This window comes from Balaenoptera borealis (assembly GCF_965194805.1).
Source record: "Balaenoptera borealis genome assembly, chromosome: 4".
Classification (NCBI taxonomy): Eukaryota; Metazoa; Chordata; class Mammalia; order Artiodactyla; family Balaenopteridae; genus Balaenoptera; species Balaenoptera borealis.
Window position 1 is genome coordinate 44,884,274 of NC_138861.1, and position 15,509 is coordinate 44,899,782.

General features: G+C 35.9%; 1 long non-coding RNA gene across 1 annotated transcript in view; it reads left to right on the top strand.

Moving 5' to 3' along the window:
- Window positions 1-15,509, top strand: part of LOC309628461 — a 731,364-nt gene that overhangs the window by 67,230 nt on the left and 648,625 nt on the right. The gene's annotated exons all lie outside the window — the stretch shown is intronic.

Sequence of the window (15,509 nt, forward strand, 5' to 3'; positions counted from 1 at the left end):
CCATGATGGTTTCAGATCAACTGCTGTCTGCACAGTGGGAGCGCCAAAAGCAACTGAAAAAGGAAGGACAGCTCAAAACAAAGTATTTTGAAAAAGTTTGTATATGAAACAAAAAATGAGCTCTTCAGTCTAACTAAATTCAAGGCCTGTTAGCAATCAAAATATTTAACAAGAATCATTATTACGATCACTTAACATTTTCCCCCCCGAGTACTTACACATTCATTCAGCACATTTTAAGTGACAGGTTCTGATACAAATGAGCCCTGCACCAACAATCTTACAGTTTAGCCTGCAGAGATATGCGGAAACAGGTAAGTATTAGAAAAGTTTCATGGATGCTAAATTCTACTAGAAAGATTATTTTCTCTTAACATAAAGATTATGTTCAGAAAGTTAACATAATGTACACAGGCAATAGAATCAGAAGTAATAGATCCTTTGGCAGTTCTGTTGATACCTTCAACTGTTTAGTGTCTGGAGATCATTTAGTTTGTCCCAGAAATTTTTCTTTTCTTTAAAAAATACAGATAAAAAATTTCATAATATTTCTGTAACCAAATTTAATTAACAACTTTTATAAAGTTTCTGATGCTTGAATCAAATCATTTACATCCTATCGGCAGTTCTATTTCATGTATTTAAACCATGTTATTGAGTTAATCAAGAGACTCTGGGTTAAAACATTCAAGCACCTATTAATAAAAATAAGTACTGGTGAGAGATAGGAATAGACAAATTAGTATAATTTCTTCTTTCATAGGGAAGGACTTATCAAATCATTTTATTCTTTATCAACAATAATGATCATAAAACATTTAAAACTCCAAAAAAAATATGAACAGAAAAATGAATGAAAATAGTGCACAATCCCATCACTCAATATAGAACCAAAGTGTTATTTATTTATTTATTTATTTGGCCGCTCAGCTTGCAGGATCTTAGTTCCCCAACCAGGGATCGAACCTGGGCCCGTCAGTGAAAGGGCCGAGTCCTAACCACTGGACCTCCAGGGAATTCCCTCAAAGTGTTTTTAAATTAAAGACAACTACAGTTTGAATTTTTAAGACTACCTAGAAAATTAATTAATTAATTAATCCTCTCTTTCAACTAACATTTGAGTTCCTTACTACATGGCAATCACTCTGGGTTCTGGGTGTATATTTGTGAGCAGGACAGACAAGGTGGCTATCCTGATGGAGCTTAGTATGTGGGTAGATGTTAAACTAATAACCCGCAAATAAAGAATTGAAAAATGCTTTGAAGAAATATTAAAGAGTGTTATGAAAAAGAATAATAAGGGAACATAATTTTTTGTGAAAGTGCTGAGTCCTAACCACTGAACCACCAAGGAATTCCCAGGGAACATAATTTAAATTTAGCATTAAGGAAGGCTTTATTAAGTGATGTTTGAACAGAGAAACCTGAAAGATTAGTACCTTCTTAGGCACTTAAATAAAATGAAAGCAATGAAAACATATTGGACACACAGTATTCAATAAATATTGTTGAATGAATGAATGTTATTCTAAATGTCAGAAAACAAAGCAAACATTAAAACAGAAAGCATAAAACAAGATCTCAAAAGTTATTTCAAAATCATAGTTGTGCAAATAATCATAAATGCTACAAACTGCCCAATTAGAAGATGAAGTCTCTTAGGTTAAAATCAAAGTCCAAATAAGTGTCGTGATTCAGTAACAATGCAAGGGTTAGAAATATCAGAATAGGCAAGGAACAAGTAGAAGAAGGGCAAGGAGGTAGAAAGGAAGAGGAGGAGAATGAGAAGGAAAAAGTAGGCGGTGATGATATTAATAGTAAAGTAGGATTCAAATGGCATAAAAATGTATCTACACAATAATGATAATGTAGTCATGTACATAAATAACAGCATTAATATATTTAAGTCAGAACTATTAGATTCCTAAAGAGAAATGTAGAGAAGTACAATTGCTGTGGAAGATTTCAACAGATCTTAATATTTATCAAGTTGATTAAAAGGAACATAGAGTATTAGAACATAATATAACAGTGTTGAATTAATAGCTACAGATAGAATATTTTCTCCCACAAGACAAGTATGCACCTTATTTCCAAGCATCCTCAAGATTATTATAATCTGTATCAGAAAGTAGAAATTTTACAGACCACATTCTTTGACCATATGTAATACAACAGGTTAATAATTAAACTTTAAGCAAAACCAAAAACTCTACTCCCTTAGAAATATAAAAAGTACTTGTACATATAATTATTGGGTCAAAGAAGAAATCTTCAATATTAGTCTGTTTAGAAAATAAGGACATTGAGGCTATAACATCAAATGCTGTGGTTTGAAGCTAAAACTACATTCAGGAGTGCCTGATGGCCTTAAATGCCCTAGATTGCCCTGCTTTCACTGTAATTGTTATTGACATCCAAAATGGATGACTAACCAAAGTTAAGGGATTGTTGGAATTCATCTACCATAAATTCATGAATATTTTTTAATCACATTTACTTTGCTGGAGAACTCAACTCGTGTTTGAAGAAGCTGGCTTGGAAGATTACAGTGAGGTTCGTGTTCAGATTTTAGGATTTGAGGAAACATACGGAGCACAAGCTAAAGCAAATTTAAATGGAGTAAGTAGAACAGATTTCTCATTCCAGTGCAAATTAGTGGGTTGAAATACAATAAGTCCCCTACATATGAACCTCCAAGTTGCGAACTTTGAAAGATGCTAATGTGCGTTCACATGTCCAATCACATAAGTTAGTTCACGTGTCTGGCGTACATTGTCATGTGTGTGCATCCTCTATCGTAGTTGTGCTTTTGTACTTTACTGTGCAGTACTGTATAGTGTACAGTAGTACAGTATCTTTATTGCAAGCCTAGGATGTCTGGAAGGAAGCGTAAAAGCAGTGGTGAGGTAGCTGGTACTACTGTACTTTTCAAGGTACTGTACTGTAAGATTAAAAATGTTTTCTATATTTTTTGTGTTTGTTTTCTATGTATTATTTGTGTGAAAAGTATTATAAACCTATTACAGTACAGTACTATATAGCCAATGGTGTTAGTTGGGTACCTAGACTAACTTTGTTGGACTTACGAACAAATTGGACATACGGACATGCTCTCAGAATGGGAATGGAACTCATTTGTATGTAGGGGACTTACTGTATTCTTAATCAGTTATGTATGAAAGTATTTATTGTAAAGACCAGCCTAGCTAAGGTTTAATGGGTAATGAATTTTGGGTTACTTCTATTTTACAGTGTGTATTTTGTTTTTTAAATCTGTAGTTTTATAACAAGCTTATTATTCAATTTGAATATTCTATTTGCCTATGGCAAAATTTACCCCAATTCCATTCCCTTCCTTTCTTGTTCCACCTTTAATATCTGAGTTATGTTTAGGCTCTTGGGTGTCACGTATATGGTTTTCTTCAAAAGTTTTTAGAGTTGTGAATTTAAAATTTTTAACTTCTAACTTGTTCTTAATATATGTTGTTTGTTCTTTAGCAGTAAAAACAGAAGTATTTTTTCCATTCTTGCTGGAAATTTTCTACTCTTGACTAGAAAATGGATCAGTGATTTAGAATTAAATATTTGTTTATATTAAAAAAATTCAACATATAAAGTATGTCAAAATCTATTGTAACCACCCATTAGAAATCAATTTCATTAATCTAATTTAATCCAAGATATGTTGAGGTTATTTTAAAAAATATGAATAGCTAAATTAAATAAAATGAAATATGATCAATGTCATTAAATTATGGATAATTAATTTGACCTTGTCTAGGTAGTTTTTTCTGTATCCATATATTTATTCTTAGCAGCATTATTACAGATGTGTCTTATATAAACTTTCTGTTCACATCGTTAACCCTTTTTAGGACTTTTTAACCCCAGTAATCATATTCACAATGGTTTGACCATCTTATTTATCCCAGAGTATTTGTAGATATTCTGGTTTATAATGATTGCTTTCACTTGTGTTAATCAAAGATGGGAAAATGTATGGGAAACAACAGTGACAATAGTAACAGTAACAATCAACACTAACTGAAGTGTTGCTAAGTGTCAGGCAGTGTTCTGAGTGCTTCACTTGTGTTGTCCTTTAGCTCTCACAACCTTTTCAGGTAGATCTGTTAGTATTAATATGTCCATTTTATAAATGAGGAAACTCAGGCACAGAGAGGTTGAGTAATTTGTCTGTGATCAAACAGCTACTGAGGGACAGGACCAGATTTGCACCCCCTACAGTCTAGTACTAGCATCTGCACTTTTAACCACCAAGAGCAAGAGCTTCATTTTAGTGTGAGTGAATTAAAAAGATCTAAGACCTTTGTGACTGAATTATTAAGGCTTGAATAACATAAAAAGATAATTTATTAAATTTTAGAAGTGAAAAATAATATTGTTATTCATAGTCCTAGATATATTAAAGTAAATAACTCAAATATCTGTTCAAAACTTTGAGATTCTTTTCTATTTAGAAATTTTCTCTTCCATATGAAACAGTACGCCCAACAAGATATTGACTAAATATTTTATTTCAGTAACACTTTTTAGAGAAAGAATTCTTGGTTTCATAATTTTTGCAGCCTGTTATTCATTTCATTTTATAAAACCCCCCAAATGCCAAAAACTCCTGTGTTTTATTTTCTACGACTAGTGTGTGGTAAGGTCAGGATATAAACTAGGGCCCATTTAGAGTTATATAGGAAATTTTAGATGCTTGATAAAACCCAGAAACAGGAACCAGGTGTCAAAGTGTAGATATTTCACTATTCATGGAAATGTGTGCTCTGTTAGTTTCCAGGTGGCTTAATTACCATATTTAATACACTGAATAAAAACTATTGAATGTAGAACTGAAAATGAGAGGTTATTGTGAAAGCCAACTTTTAATTTGTTGTTTGGAAGTTGCTCTTTATTAAAAGATGCTGGAAAACAGTACCTATGTCTATTTTTCTTGATGTGCCCATGAACCTCCATTTAGTCACATAATTAAATTGTCAAATAGTCATTAAGTTGGTTTTAGACAGAGAGATTGACAGTAAACATAATGGGAAAAGTAGAAGTTTAATTACTGGTCTTATTAAAATAATTATATCTCATATTTGTACTTGGAGCAATGTTTCACATCTGATGCCACTTATTTTCATCATAATAGCTTTATGAGGTAGTTAGGAAGCTGATATGATCTGCATTTTACTAAAAAGGAAAATTATGTTATGGAAAAGTAAACTGACTTGATTAAAGACAAGCTGGTCTTTGGAAGAAGAGGCAGAACTAGTCTCAGACTTCCACCTCCCTTTTAGTGACCTTCCAAATGACCATACGTTTCAAAGAAGGTGATTGCTGAATTCTTAAAATTTTCAGATAAGGCACTTTTATTTACAGACTTATAAACTATAATTCTGTTTCAAAGTAGGATAATTGATTCATTCTGTAATAAACTATCCAGTGACTATAGATCATCTATGCTGTAAATATTCTTAGGAGAAACTGAGCTATAGCAGTTACACACATATAATTTAAAATAACCTGTCATATAAAGAATGTAATCAGTATCAATGAAATAAAAGAGGAAAAATGAAAAAAAAGGAATTTTACAAATGTAATTTTAGCAATTTTTCCAAGCTATTATTACCATGTGTCACGTTGTATTCTTTGTGTGTGTGTTTTTTTTTTTTTTTTGGCTATGTTGGGTCTTCGTTGGTGCGTGCGGGCTTTCTCTAGTTGCTGCGCATGGGGGCTACTCTTCATTGCAGACTTCTCATGGTGGTGGCTTCTCTTGTTGCAGAGCAGGGGCTCTAGGCACGTGGGCTTCAGTAGTTGTGGTGCTTGGGCTCAATAGTTGTGGCTCGCGGGCTCTAGAGCGCAGACTCAGTAGTTGTAGCACATGGGCTTAGTTGCTCCGCGGCATGTGGGATCTTCTTGGACCAGGGCTTGAACCCGTGCCCCTGCATTGGCAGGCAGATTCTTAACCACTGCGCCACCAGGGAAGTCCTCAAGTTGTATTCTTAAGATAAAATTAATTGTTATTAATTTATGGGGCATTCAGTGTTATCATCTATTTTTTTTTAATATTTTATTTTATGTGGACCATTTTTAAAGTTTTTATTGAATTTGTTATAATATTGCTTCTGTTTTATGTTTTGGTCACAAGGCATGTGCAATCTTAGCTCCCCGACCAGGGATTGAACCTGCACCCCCTGCACTGGAAGGTGAAGTCTTAACCACTGGACCGCCAGGGAAGTCCCTATTTTTAATAGGATGTTTATTTTTGTGGACATGCATGGCATAATCAGGAAAACATAATAGTAAACTCCTTATAGTAATCATGCAAACTAGAGATATTTATATGGTCCAGAAAAACATCTTTCATGCTATGCAGACACAGATTTGTGCCTTATTTTGAGCTATACATTTGTTAATTTCTACTCTTTGTTAATAGGGTCCTCGAGAAGTAGTCCTTTGGCTTTCAATACATCATAAACAGAAGGTGGCAGTGGAAATTTTTTCAAGAGAAATTGCATCAGCAGGCACTGGAAAGGGTAAATATACACATTTTTACAGTTACAGCTCTATGAATCCCTTGCTTTCTTATCACCAACTCAATTATAATATTCATTAGTTAGCCCTTCTGAACTTGGCAATGTGTGCTAAGCTACATGGATTGTGTTGTACTCATACCCCTTTTGCCTTTGAGCATTTTAATACCTTTAAACATTCATTGAATATATACCTCTTCTTGTAATACTTACATCAAGTTTATCAAAATTTTAGAAACCTCCTGACATTGTGCGGCTATCTCTATTTTCCCATTATGTGTATGCCAAATGATAGATTTAGGTGATAGTCCCAGAATAAAGCAACATGGTAAAGTTCGCGTTGGGTTTTCTGTGCCCATGCTACCACCCCCCACATTCGGATCCACTTCTCCAGGATGGTCTCTTCTTTCCTGGTGCCTGTAACGAGGTCTCATGGTGCCATGTGCCATGCCACCCTCAGGCACACAGGACCCGTTCCCATAGTGCTCTGGCTTTTCCCTGAAACCTGAAATGGACCTGCCATGATCACAGGACCAGGCCTCTCAAGCGGCTTCAGTTTTCTAATCCAAGGAACTCATTCATTCATTCAAACATAACTTTTGAAAGGCCTTGAATTCCCACTTTTTACATATGGAGAAATTGAGGCTTAGAGAGATGAAGTGGGTAAAATGAAAGAGGGCAGGTGTCCTCCTTTGACTCCCAAGAAGAGAAGGAAATTTTTCTAGTAATATTAATGTCACAGGGAAAAGTTCTATTCTATTGCCACTTCTTTCCTCTTCCTCTCCAGTGATTAAAGTGGAGCGGAAAATTGAATTTTGGCAAAGCAAGACTTACATTTTAAAATTAAAACAAAGCAAAAATTAATAAGTGGGACTACATTAAACTAAAAAGCTTCTGCACAGCAAAAGAAGCAATCAACAAAATGAGAAGGCATCCTACAGAATGGGGGAAAATATTTGCACATATCTGATAAGGAGTTAATTTTCAAAATATATAAGGAACTTGTAAAACTCAGTAGCAGAAAACCAAACAATCCAATTTAAAAATGGGCAGAAGATTTGAATAGACATTTTTCCAAAGAAAACATACAAATGTGCAACAAATACATGAAAAGGTGCTCAGTATCACTAATCATCAGCGAAATGCAAACCAGGAACACAATGAGACATTACCTGTTACCTGTTATAATGGCTATTATCAAAAAGACAAGAGTTAACAAGTGCTTGTGAGGATGTAGAGAAAAGGGAACCCTTGTACACCAATGTAAATTGGTGCAGCCCCTAAGGAAACAATATGTGGTTTCCTTAAAAAATTAAAAATGGGGCTTCCCTGGCGGCGCAGTGGTTGAGAGTCTGCCTGCCAATGCAGGGGACACGGGTTCGAGCCCTGGTCTGGGAAGATCCCACATGCCACGGAGCAACTAGGCCCGTGAGCCACAATTACTGAGCCTGCGCATCTGGAGCTTGTGCTCCGCAACAATAGAGGCCGCGATAGTGAGAGGCCGGCGCACTGCGATGAAGTGGTCCCCACTTGCCATAACTAGAGAAAGCCCTCGCACAGAAACGAAGACCCAACACAGCCATAAGTAAATAAATAAATAAATAAATAAATAAATAAATAAATGGATTATCATGTTTAAAAAAAAAAAATTAAAAATGGAAGTGCCATATGACTCAGCAGTTCCAATTCTGGGTATTTATCCAAAGGAAATGAAAACACTAACTCAAAAAGACACATGCACCTTCAAATTCATTGCAACATTATGTACAATAGCCAAGACATGGAAGCAACTTCAGTGTTCATCAATAGATGGATAAAGAAAATGTGATATATACACATGTGACAACATGGATGGACCTTAAAGGCATTAGCCTGAGTCAAATAAGTCAGATAGAGAAAGGCAGATACTGTATGATCTCACTTATATATGGAATCAAAAACATTGAGCTCATGGAAACAGAGAATAGAAATGGTGGTTGTCAGGCCTAGGGGTAGGGAAATGGGGATGTGGTAGTCAAAGGGTGAGAAGATTCAGTTCTAAGTTGAATAAGTTCTGGGGATCTAATGTACAGCACGGTGACTGGAGTTGACCCTGCTGTATTGTATACTTGAAAGTTGCTATGATAGTAGAACTTTAATAACAACAACAAGAAAATGGTAATTATGTGAGGCGAAGGATTTGTTAACTCACCTTATTGTGGTGAACATTTTGCAAGATATACATGTATAAAGTCATCACATTGTACACCTTAAACTTACACAATGTTGTATGTCAGTTATATTTCAATAAAGCCACAGAAGAATTAAGTTAAATGAAAACAAGAACCACGTTATGGAAAAAGCAGAGGCATGTTCACCATCAAGCTAATGAAGCTTAAACTCCAGGGCCCCTCGGTTGCAAGGGCCCCTTCCAGCACCCTACTGTTGTGCTCAACTAGGCAAATGTTTTTGTAAATTTTCCAAGAGTAAAGTGTTTTATCTGTAAGGCTCTTATTATCTCTATCCACTTTTCCACTTTTGTCAAACCTCTCTGTGCCCCTCAGCCTGCTCTGTGTCTGCTCTTATCAGCCTTCTTGGTGTAGGCTGTGCTCCCACAGGCAGAGTCCTGCCCAACCACACAAACTCATCTCATTTCATGATACTGACAGTGGAGCCAGAAGTGTAGTTGCTGTATGAATAGTCTTTAGCCCCCAGCACCAGAAATATATGGGTAGTGGAGGAGAAAGAGGTTTGAAAGGTGTGTAATCATAAGCCAGTCCATATGTGGAAAATTCTTCCAGTCATTAGGTACGTAAAATTCATCAAGCATGTGAAATTCACTAGGTGTGTAGGCAGAATTCAGTTCTCATTGTCACCTAGTCAAAACTGGAGGTTCTCCCCTCTCAGAAATATAATTGTCAGTGAAACATCTCTAATTATAATAACACTCCAAAGTGAAATTATTTTTAATATCTTTCTGTATGTGATCAATAGATACTCTTCTATCAAGAAATAAATGGTAACAAATTTTCAGACCACATCAAAAGCAGTAATTCATTGAGAGAGATAAATTTCAAATAGAAACCAGTTAATCAAGAGTAATGAATCAGAACTACCATACGACCCAGCAATCCCACTACTGGGCATATACCCTGAGAAAACCATAGGTCAAAAAGAGTCATGTACCAAAATGTTCATTGCAGCTCTATTTACAATAGCCAGGACATGGAAGCAACCTAAATGTCCATTGACAGATGAATGGATAAAGAAGATGTGGCACATATATACAATGGAATATTACTCAGCCATAAAAAGAAATGAAATGGAGGTATTTGTAATGAGGTGGATGGAGTTAGAGTCTGTCATACAGAGTGAAGTAAGTCAGAAAGAGAAAAACAAATACAGTATGCTAACACATATATACGGAATCTAAGGAAAAAAAAAAAAGGCCATGAAGAACCTAGTGGCAAGATGGGAATAAAGACACAGACCTACAAGAGAATGGACTTGAGGATATGGGGAGGGGGTGGGGTGAGATGTGACAGGGTAAGAGAGTGTCATGGACATATATACACTACCAAATGCAAAATAGATAGCTAGTGGGAAGCAGCTGCATAGCACAGGGAGATCAGCTCGGTGCTTTGTGACCACCTAGAGGGGTGGGATGGGGAGGGTGGGAGGGAGGGAGATGCAAGAGGGAAGAGAAATGGGAACATATTGTATATGTATAACTGATTCACTTTGTTATAAAGCAGAAGCTAACACACCATTGTAAGGCAATTATACTTCAATAAAGATGATAAAAAAAAAAAAACAAGAATTTCAAAAAAAAAAAAAAAAGAGTAATGAATCATATGAACACACTAGAAAAAGATTTAACTTTCTTGTCGATTTGACAACAAATACTGACATCAATAAAATAGCATAAAACTCATAATATCCCACAAAATAAAACATCAATTACAAGCTGGTTGAGTGTTATCATAAAGCATTCAAGATTATCTTGCACAAGAGAATTGAAATGCCCTGAAATCTTATGGTTTAGGCATGAAAGAAACTTCTTTCCAAAACTTAAGCTTACGGGACATAAAAGAGTTGTGAAGCTGAATATTTTTTTCAAACCTATTAATAATAAAGAATACATTTCAGTCTGCTGTGCTGAATGAAAAAATGAAAAACTTTTTGACTATCTACATAGAAATTTATATGTAAAAAATTATTTGTATTTGAAGAGATTATTAGAGTATGCAGCATAAACATGTATGAAAAGATATTGGAGAAGATATTAGAGAGTTAGTTAATAAAAAATTATCCTTTTTGCTATATTCTGTGCCATTAGTGGTATTTATCAGCTTTATAAAATTTTATAATTTGTTGTGATTTTTTTCTCATTCACTTTCATATCTGATTTTATATTTTTAATTTTGTATTATTTTTCTTAACAAAGTTTCTGCAAATTGTATTACCTTCAGGCCTCACAAAGCTGGATCTGCTCCACTTCTAATTAATGATTCTGCCACTTGATTTTTAATGTTAAAATAGTTATACAACTTTTTAAAGCCCCAGTTCCTTCTCTTCTTTGAGAACAATAATGAATAATGAATAATGCCTGCCCAGATACCTTATAGGGTTATAGGGTTCTCAAAGAAAGAGGGAGAAGGGGAGTGGGGAAAGTAAAGGGAATTGAGAGAGAAAGTGAGAGAGGGAGGGAGAGAGAAAGAGGAAGAAAAGGTAGAAAGAGGAGGAGGAGAGGGGAGAGAGGAGGAATATGTGAAAGTATATTTTAGGCTGCAAAACAACATACATGAGCAAAATACGAAGTGATCTCAATGAACTCTTGCCATAGATGTGACCTACTTCTGTCTCTTCTTAGCAAACTGCTCATCATTTTACTGTTTCTTGATGATTTGGGATAGCCATTTTCAAGATATGAAGTGCATAGACTGACTCCCATTTATAGTGTCCATGAATCTTCAGGTTTCAGAAAAATAAAATCCCCGATTTGATTAAGTCCCTGTTTTTTTAGCTTCTGATGCAGCTAAAAACAATTTCTAAGTGATATTGAATTTGGGAAGGAGTTTAGGAATTCTGGGTACTCCTATTAAATATCCTTATTTTAGATCAAATTTTTCTTATTATTTTCCCTAATGGAACATTCACAGCATCTAGTCTGCTTTCTGAGGTACAGCAGGGGATAGTTTGACAATATTTTGCATCACCGCATAATAAGAGTTGCCAGCTTTCTGCTCCCAGTGTCTGTGCCTTATCTGCTCAAAGCTCTACCTCCTCCAGAATCCAGTTCCACGTTTTAGGTGCAGCACCCCATTTCCAGGTAGCAAATTCTATGTAGGTCAAGGTTCTTGGTCTCAAGCAGAACTCTAGGTAGTTTAAGCAGAAAGAGATTTATTGAAAGTTATTAGGTGGCTCCTGGAATCTTGGGAGCACCAATTTTGGGTGCTACTCAATCAAAACACAGACACGCACACAGTGGTGCTAAGGAGCCACTGCTGCCTCTGGCAGGTAGGAGGTGTGGGCGGGGTCCACCTTGGTTGTCTCTGAAGCACCACACGGCTCCACCTCCAGGCTCCCAGAAGACACCAGCTGCCTGAGCAGCCATCGCCTCTCAGTTCATATTTCTCATTCAAGTCCCGGCGAGACGGCTCCGCTTGCCGGGAACTTAGGCCACGTGCCTGCACCCTAGCTGCAAGAACACTGAAAAATGTTGGAGTTAGAATGAGTGAGGGTGAGCCCACTTGCAGAATCTTCCAGAGTTTCCTGCTTCCTTACAAATTTATTGTGAGACTTTAGGAGAGGTACTTAACCTCTCTAATCCCTTTCTTAATACCCAACATAAGGATTTGGGACTCCATGAGTCCTTACAGTAATACACATCTGTGTCTGTGCTAGTTAGCATTCTGGCTTCTAGTGATGCAATCCTTACGTGAACCTAACTGTGGAAAGGGCAGGGGTAAAGCTGACTTTAGGGGTGCCTGGCTCATCCGAACACTCATTGTCTCCCATCTCTGCTTTCTGTGTGTTGGCTGTAGAAACCAGCTTCTCCGTGAAGCTAGAGAGGCAGCCCCTGACAGCTCTGAAGCTCACGTCCAAAACACTCTGAGATTATGGGGGAAAAGGATGCCTCTTTCCCAGAATCCATTTCTAAGGTCCAGAAGAAGGACTCTCATTAGTCAAGCTTCGTCTGTGTACCCGCTCTGTGGCCAGAGGATAGAGTCTTTAACCAGAGAAAGGGTGTCACACAGGCATGGCCACCCGAGAATTGTTTTGAAGCAGTCAGCCACCCCCATCTGTGACCATTGCAGACTCTAAGATCTAGTGTGCCACAGTATGTGATGTGTGCTTTATTCATTTGTCTTCAGGCTTTTATTTTTGTGAATCCCAATGTTGTGTGGGGTTTAATGGGATACACAAACACCGTTTACGACTGAGCACCTGCATTCAGGGAGCTTACAATTTAATTATAGAGGTAGAAGCAAATAGAGCCATGGAAGTCCTAACTGTAAACAATATAATAGTTTTAGGAAAAGATCTGAAATTCTAAAGCAGATGAATATGGAACTTGAAGGGATGCAATGATTTAACAGTTTTTGCCAGGCATTTTGTCCCTAATCATATTCCCAAGCCAAATCATATTTGGCTTGAAACATCATTTGTAAAATATAAAGCTGACATTTATTTTCTTGAATTTTTGGCCTGATCTTTTTTCTTGGATGTTTACTGTGTTGGTATATAGACAGCATCTTCCTTTGTAAAGTTACATTATTGTTCTGAAATACATTTTGTTTAGCAATAAATAGGATAATATGACCCTTTGGTCATATACTTTATGAACATAGCTTGTATAACCTGAAAAAAAATCCATTTTCTCCTTGGAATCAAGGAATAGGTAGCTCACCCTAAAATTTATCTGGGATGCAGATAGCATTTTGTATATTAAGTTATATTGTGTTGGCAATTAGATTGTTGAAAATGTGTGAAAAGTTTCAGCCGATCAATGTGTCAGCCTTTGGTTCATCATACAAAGGAACTTCTTGGTTTTGTAATCTGAAGCACATGCATATTAAGTAGAAAAAACTAATTGCAGTAAATCCTGGTAATAATCCGATGTTTCAATAATGTCACATTGTTATTTCTGAATCTATGTGTAAAACTGTTACATAAGGGTCTTATTTTTAAATTACTTTAGTCTTGTTGACCTCTGTTTCTCTGATGATTAAATTAGATTGACTTAATTAGATTTTTTTTAATTAAAAGCTTTTGAATGCATTAAAATTTTTTTTTACATTTTTATTTATTTTATTTTACTTTATAAAATAACAATTCTCAAAAGGCTACAAAAAGTAGAGCTAATAGTATAGTGTATCCCACATATTGGTCATCCTGTTTCAGTAATTCTCAATGTATGGTAAGTTTTATTTCCTAAATACCTCCACACACATCTGGTCTATGAATGATTTTGAAGCAAATGTTAGTCATTAAAACATTCTATCTGTATTTTAGTATGCAACTGTAAATTATAGGAAATTACTTTTTAGTTTTTATAAACAAAATAACATTATTGTATCTTAAAAATAGTACTTTAGTTCATCAAATTACCCGTCAAAATGTTTACAATTTAAAAAAAAAAAATCAATAGAATCTAATTGAGTTAATTTACATAAGATAAAGTCACCAAATATAAGTATACAATTTGATGACTTTTGAAAAATGTATATGGTCGTAAAATTACTGTCACAATCAAGATATATAGTACATTTCTGTCACTCCACAACTTCTCCTCATGCATTTTTACTGGCTGGGGTATGTGATAGGTGTATGTTTAATTTTTAAGAAACAGTTAAGGAGTTTTCCAAAGTGATTGTATCATCTTACTGTCCTGCCAGCAGTATATGAGAGTTCCAGTCTCACCAACATTGGAGTGACTGAATGCATTTTATGTCCTTTTCCTTGTGGACAATCCATATAGATGTAGTTAGTGGTTTATACATATTTTGTTTAATTATTTTTCTTGGAATTTCTATTGCAATAGGCAATAACCAATTTATACACTTCAGGGATAATACAGGATCACTCCTTGCTTACAAAAGTAAGATATATCAATCCTAATAAGTGGAGTATAACTATTTTAATGATTACCAAAGTCATTTTAATGACTATTTATCTCAGAATTTATGTCCCTTTTTCATAGTAGATTAAGTGACTCTTAAAACTAAATGGGAATCCTTAATATTCCAGGGATTCAATCCACAACCATTAATGAATGCCAGTGCCATATAGAGAATTGTTGTCTTTGTGCCAAGAAAATTAAAATCTTAGCATTACAGTCTAACTGAGAAATCCATTTGGAGAAATGGGTTATTAGAAATGAAATGTGTCCTCACGGAGCAAAAGAAAACAAAAAAGCCATGATAGTGGGGGTATAGGATGTTATGCAAACACACAGCAGGAGCACCCAGCCCAGACTAAGGTAACCAAAACAGTGGAAACTTAAACTGAGAATTGAAAGGTTAGTACTTAGCCTTGTGAAAAGAATTGTGGTCAGAGGAAATGCATGAAAGCTCAGAAGTAAAAGAGAGGGTGGCAGTTTGGGAGAAACTAAAAGAAGTTCCCCTGAGCAACAGCACAGAGATGGGGTCAGCTGAGGGAGAGGTTTAGGAAACTGATGACAGGAGAGGCTAACCTGGGAGAAGATTAGCAGGACTGAGAGGAATGGGCTGGTCACAGACCTTTAGGAGGCTGAATTCACAGGGCTTACTGATTAACTGGTTTTGAGGAACAAGGGAGAGGGTGGCATCAAGGATCATTCTGGAATCTGGCTTGCAGCACTGGGTGGATGGTGGTACCACTCATGGAGAAAGAGAACATGGGGGAAGAGGCAGGGTTGTGGGAGTCTGTGGGACGTTTCAGGGTCTCTAGTAGGGAGCTGCTGAAGAGATACAGATTGAGGAGACAGCAACATATAGATAC